This window comes from Festucalex cinctus, chromosome 21 (genome assembly GCF_051991245.1).
Source record: "Festucalex cinctus isolate MCC-2025b chromosome 21, RoL_Fcin_1.0, whole genome shotgun sequence".
Lineage (NCBI taxonomy): Eukaryota > Metazoa > Chordata > Actinopteri > Syngnathiformes > Syngnathidae > Festucalex > Festucalex cinctus.
This window is the reverse complement of record NC_135431.1, coordinates 13,661,257-13,668,301: the sequence shown is the minus strand read 5'-3', so window position 1 is coordinate 13,668,301 and position 7,045 is coordinate 13,661,257. Positions and strand designations below refer to the sequence as shown.

Below are 7,045 nucleotides of genomic sequence, written 5' to 3'. Positions count from 1 at the left end.
GATTGCTCCATTGACAACACATCGGGTTGATGTTAAGGGTTAGGACTTGATTTTAGGTTTATTTACAAACTGGGCGACCAGCAGGGAAGAATTACAGTTGGCGAATCTTATCACCAAGTGACTGAGCACCGCACATCCACTGATGTGTTGCAATGGAGAAACTGTACTAGTGTACTGTACTGTACTAGTTGTTGTTGAACCACAAAAACAGGGTGCGATTGTCAAGAATGAAACAAGTGACACAAAGAAAGGAAATGGGCCGTAATAAAGGAGATTGAAGGTATTTTGAGACTGTTGGCAATAATCAATCACCCCAATTGATGACTTTACTTGTGAATTATAGTGACAGACAGTCTCCCTGACTCCCCACTTAGCTTCCTCGCCTCAAGTGTAGATGAAATAATACAAAAAATACTTCCCAAAGGAAATAATGTAAATCCAATTAATCTGAGCCAGATACACAAATATGTTAACAAAAACTACATTTTATACAGAATAGCTATAGGTTTATGCCCAAAAACAATGTTAAATCAATACAAATGACTAATGAAACTCTATGAAGTTATGACGCAGTTCACCAACGATTTAAATGTTGTCACCTTATGGTTATAGTCAGTGTTAGTACCAGAGTTCAATTTAGGTTTAGGACCCAACGACCCAGGTTAGGTTCTTGTGCTCGTAATAGGTTTGGATAAAGTTTTAGTTGAGGGTTAGACTCGCATTTACTCTTCCAAACTTGAAGGTACCCCTGGCCTGTACCAGGACTAAATGCAGCCTAGCGTATCTGTGTGGTATTTATCTAACATTGATCCGACACGGCAGCCGCGACTCGACATCAACATGAGCTCATCTCATGTATATTTTGGTCGCCGGATGCTGTCTGATTGATTCTTACATGCGCTCTGCCTCTCGCAGCAGGGAGTCTCAGGGGGCTATAATACATACAGTCGTTGGGGGTGCGCAGACGGGGGGCACGCATGTACGACAAAGCATCACTTTCATCCGCACCAGCTGGTTGTGACCATGTTTATTCAGCATTAGAAGCTCATTAGGGCTGATTAAAATGCTAAGGAGCCTGGCCGGAGCCTCGGTTCATTCTTTGGTGATAGAAAGCCAGAGGTGCCGTTAAATAATAGATGAGGGGGGCAAGCCAAGGAGCGAGGAAAAGATGGAGGGTTTTGCGAAACAAATACGGCGAGGAGGAGAAGGAGGTGGAGGAGGAGGAGGAGGGGAGCTTAGAAAAAGAGGCCACAGGGGGAGTGAGACGGAATGTGAAATAGGAGGAGGAACATCTTTTCGCATCCTTCTTTTGCAGCCTCGGGCTTCTCAGCATCAGGGCAACCGCCCAAAGTGGGGTAGTAAAGGAGGAGACGACCTTATTTTAGTGACGGATTTTGGACGGCTGGCAAACAAGAATCTCGACAGAGTGAATTTAAAACTCTCAAGCAAGGGCTGGCCAATCTGTTGTACTCATGGGCCACATTTGACTTTCAAAACTGACAGACATGGTGGAAAAAAAGGTTAAATGTTTAATCTTACTAATACTTTTATGATTTAATCTCTTTTTTGTAATAATGTAATTATATTTAACTTTTAAAAATCGCACTGGACCCCCATTTTTGATGGGGGAGGAGGGACCAGGCCAGATGCAAAAGTGAAAATTCACTTCTAATTAACACCCATTATAAGTATTTAAACATGTTGAATTTTTTTAAACCCTTAAACATTCTTCTCTAAAAAACAGGAGTCAATCCCCCACAAAAATTATATTAGCTAGCTAATATTGAAAATTAATACATTAATAAATTATTTAACTAAACTTTTCAAGTGTACTGTATATATAAAATTATTTTTAATATTTTTATCATAATACTTAAAAATATATTCAACATATTTTTAAAAAATGTTAAATGTTATGCTTATTATTTTTCATTGTATTATTTTTAATAAATCAAGTCACCAAATATTTACATAATCAAACACGTTATATTGATATGTACAAATACTTTTCAATACATTGAATTGATATGTACTACATATACTTTTTCTAATATTTTTCCAATATTTTTCTAACATTTTGTGAAGCAAATAACCAATCATTTACCGTAAGTTAAAATTGTTCAATAATTAAAACAATTATTTTACTCATATTTTAAAATTTTTATTATTAACAATAAGCTAACCAATATTTTTCTCTAAAAATATTTACAAACATTAAATTATTAATATTACTAATATTTGTTTTTATTTTTTAAATAACAAATTAATTACATTATTGAATGAGATCAAGGAAAATAAGGCATATAGAAATTAATAAATGCATTTTTTACTCCTGAGTGGTGCGTCCGCCTCAGGTTGTTGCCATGGTGACCACAGAAATGCAATTCCTAGCGCTGGAGCTAAGTTTATGTGTGCTGGGGAAAAAAATGGAATGAAGCCGACCCCCACAGAGCTGGCTAAGCAGTAAGCGTTAGCCGACCATCGCGACCGCACTGTAATGTGACCATTGCCATGACAACAGCCTGAGGTGGAAGCGCACTGGTGCTGTGTTTAAAAGGCTGAATTCACTCTATTTTAGGATTGTAAAATTCAGTGTGTTTAGACCTGGTTATAGATTGTGTTAGGTTTCACGTCTCTTCAAGTGAGAATAAACATAGCTTCTAAATTTGACACACCACAAAAAAAGAGTGTTAACAATCCTGTCAAACCCTGGCAAAAATATAAACTTTGAAAGCTTCTGCTGGCTCGAATATTTACGAGCGGGTTGTTGCGAGATAGACGAGGGGCTCTAAAGTGGCCACACCGGATTGAAGCCAAGGTCCAAAAACTGGCTGTCATTTGGCATAGTTATGTTCAAACATCCATCCATCCATTTTCTTAACCGCTTGCTCCTCACAAGGGTTGCGGGATGTTCAAACATATACTATATAATCAATTGAAACATCTCTACATTTTCTTTACAGGGTCTAAGGATAGCATTGGGGTTAGAAACAGGACAAGGTTGGTATTATGGCAGTGCTAGTGGCGCCTCCGACATCCTCATCCCCGCCTGTCCAATTTGAATCAGACAGTCCTTTCCTACCTCCACTGTTCCGCCAATTAAATTCAATTTCTGCCTTCATAGGCTTGTCATTTTCTTTGTGCCACTTTTAAGTTGACGGTATGAGTCTCTTTATGGAGGCCATGCAGGCCACCGCCACGATCGCAGAGAGGGCTGATGGCTCCAATTGGCGCCGGCGTCTTTGTTTTTAAATACATCAGCGGGCCTATTAGAACAAACCGAAGAGGCTGTTTGAATCCTCCACGTAATAGGAATACTTCATCAAAAGCGCCTTTTAGCACCGTTGGCTGGCTGCCGTTTCATTATCTTCCTGCAGCAGGCGCTCTCATTAAGGTTCTCGCATGAGAACATTGTTTCCCCCTTCCTGGGAGAATGTGACAAAGAGAGCCCGGGGGCCACCAAAACAACCACCCAACTCTGCGCCCCCCCCTCACCGGGGTGGAGGTGGCGGCGCAAAAAAATATGCATGGGCAATTATGATGGAGTATGCATTATTGAGAAGAGTAAATGGGTCCAGGATGAACCTCCTAGCTCATTAATAGTGAATGTGACTCCTGTTTCTGGGAAAACAGCCGTCTGGGCTGCGAGAGGAATGGGAGGGGAAATTGAAATGGTCAATTCACAAGACGAGCGCCTTGTTTACTCAGCGGCGACTGGGATTGCTTCATTTCCACTACACTAACATAGAGCCGAGCGTCCTGACAGTGGTGCTGCAGCTATTGTGCCAGGGCTAGGATGAGTTCTTAAGTTGGGGTCATGACCCAGGCAGAGAAGAAGTCAAAAGGTGAGGCTTCACACTACTAGACTAAAAATGGGTTAAGTGAGACCAGGGCTGGGGTTCGTTTCTAGGATTTGGATTTATGCTGGGATTAGAGTTTATCATATAGTTTACAGCTAGGTCCAGGGTAGGTTGGGTTAGGACAGGCGTCTGGAACCTTTGCTGCCAAAAGAGCCATTTTAGGCCAAATGAATGTGCAAAAATCTGTCTGGAGCTGCAAAGCATTTGAAGATTGTGATGAAGGAAATAGCGTGTTAGTGTTAGTCTCATGTACTGAGGGCCCAAGAGCTAATTAGAGCTGCACCACAACACAAAAATATGACAGCAGCATCCAGTCTGTACACATTCATTTCCTTCTACATTTCTGTTTTGGATTTTTTTTTCCCATACTTAGTTTTTCAAACACTTCAGACTTTTCTGCTTTCTGTCAAATTCCTGACATTTTTGGCAATTTTATGGCCTATTTTTATTTTTTTTTTGACATTTTATGGCTTTTTTTTTTGTTTCCTTTTAAACATGTTTTCAGCCTTTTTCCACAATCAATTCTCTTGACTTTTTTTTTCTTCTTTTGTTCTTGGACATTTTATGGCCATTGTTAAATATTTTTACTATCATTTTATTGACCTTTTATTTTTGTTTTTAATTTTGTGGACATTTTATGGCAATTTTCTTCTTTTCCTTTTTCTTTTAGGAAATTTTAAAGCAATTTTAGAAACTTTTTCTTCTACCTTTTGTCTCTCTTTTTCTGCCAACTAAAAAATTTGGACTCTGACATTTTTTTTGAAAATGTATTCAGTTTTGTATTAGGATATTTTATCTTTATATATATATATATATATATATATATATATATATATATATATATATATATATATATATATATATATATATATATTTATTTTGTTCTTTACTGTTTTTTTCTTATATTTCTACCATTTTTTCTTTAAGAGATGCACGGGAGAGGGACTAAAGAGCCACATATGGCTCCAGAGCTATGCTCCCCAAAACACATGTACTGCTATATGCTGCAAAGGGTAATTGCAATATTCAATCCTAAAGTGGACCGCCTTGTTTACTCAGCACCCACTGTGACCGCTTGAGCTTCACAACAATAAAACAGCGCCAAGCGACCCACTCAACTGGTGCCATCCCGCCACGCCGGTCCACTTCTATTATGTGGGGGGGAAAAATGGATTTTGTACACAGCCAAGTTGCAGAGTAAGCAAGCTTCTGTGGGATTCTCTGGGTTGCCTTCAGAGAGCAGGAGGGAATCGCTGGGCCAAGCCAAAGTGGCATGCCAGCAGGGTGCTGCTTTTAAAGCCAGGCTGCATTCACACTGCGGTCAAACATTGGACGGCTCCCTGAAGTGGAAGAGATTTTCAAAGAAGATTTTGGTCATTTTTTTCTTTGTCACTGTTGTGCCCGATTGACATGAATATGGCACGTCAGTTCATCATGACAGAACACATGAAAATCTAGAAGTAACAACACTATCGGGTATTTTGGTTCAAAGGTTCCATTTCTATTTCAAGGGCCTTGCACCTGAACAAACTTCCTGATGAATTCAACCTACGAGACAGATAATGAAAGTTCATGATGGCGGAAAAGTTTAATGAATCCCCATGAAAGAGGACGCTCTCCAAACTCTGCTCCACAATTTGCAATCTTGATCCAAAGTGCTGCGAATGACGGTAATAACACACTTCTATACACTTCTCCAGTTCACGAGAATGTAAGAATTTAACCTTCTTCTTGTCAGAGCACACTTTCTGGCAACCAAATTTGAACCAGGTACACCAGACCAATGATTCCCAACCACTGTGATATTTGAAATTGGATAATTTCCCGTGGTACACACAGCACAGTTCAGTAGCTACACTTTGGTGACAATCTTGTTTGGTAGAATGCCATTTGGCTTTTCTAATCTAAAATATGTGCTTTAGCTCAATAAATGTTGCAAAGCAACTGTTGACAGATGAGTGACACTTTACTGCAAAAGTTGCGCGTTTTCAGGCTTCACGAGAAGTGATGTTTTTAAAGGTGCAGTAGAGATCCGTATGTCAAAAAGCGCACTACGCTAAGCCCACTTAAACATCCATCAACTGTCTACACAGTTACCCAGTCACTCCTGACTCTCATTTACACGTGCTGCAGGGGTGATGGATGACACGGAGACCAGGCTGCATTTCACACGGCGACACAGCCGGGCGCCATTAGCGAGCATTTGCCTGATAGCGGCTATCGCTCATCTGGGTCATTTGCTCAACGCCCGTGCTCGGCCATGAAGGATCTCTCATTGATTATCCAGTGTTGGGAGATCACAAAGAGAACAAGTGGGTGGAGGAGGGAAGGGGTGGGGGGGCTCGCCGTTTAAAGCCTCTTTAGCGATGCCATTCAGTTTGACTTTTGCTAAACGCTAATCTTGTTAACGCTTCTGGCGTGTGTGGTGGGCGGCAGGGTCTGCAAGGTATTCTCTCTAAACACTATTAGAAGCACTGGTCTTTATTTCCAATTTAAATTCTAATATTTGAGCCCGAATTAGTATTAAATATATTCCCTACAATCTATTCTCTTCATTTGGTAATTTGTCTCTTGACTCCACTGCTTCCAAACTAATCAGATTTCAATCTAAAAGAAAAAAAAAGGTTGGGGATCCCTGATCTAGAACCCTTTTCTAATGATAGACCTCCAAACACGCCTTGAGTCAATTGAAGTTAGGATTATGAAGGCCTGCTTGGAAAAAAAATTGCTCCCTGGACCAAAAAAAGTCCTTGTAGTAGATGACGGGACGCTGCCAAGGGCGGGTTGCAAAGAGGGTCACGGTTCACTTCCAAACGCTGAGTCACGGCGCAGCGACGAAACAGCAATCGACACAGCCGCTGGGGGGATTCCGTCATCCGGATCACACGGGATTACCAATCCAGTCTGTTTTTTTGTGCACTAATCTTATTTATTGCCGGCGCTGATCTCATCTAAGTGTGCTTGTCGAGTGTCGCGCTTAACGCGGCTGTCACGCTAATTGGGGCGCGCTAGGCTAACACGCCAGCACGCGTCGGAAGCGGCCCTCGCAGCTACGGCTTGATCATCCGTCATTTTGTATAGTCTGGCACACTCACGCAGAAGCTGATGTCGGCCGCAGATCACGGCCAGACACTCACACACGGACTCAAACGCCAACACACCAGACATTAAATTACGTATAGTAT

General features: G+C 41.0%; 1 protein-coding gene across 5 annotated transcripts in view; it reads right to left on the bottom strand.

Moving 5' to 3' along the window:
• The window catches only part of LOC144010786 (methylmalonate-semialdehyde/malonate-semialdehyde dehydrogenase [acylating], mitochondrial), a 47,745-nt gene that overhangs the window by 38,494 nt on the left and 2,206 nt on the right, over positions 1 to 7,045 (bottom strand). The window lies entirely within an intron of this gene.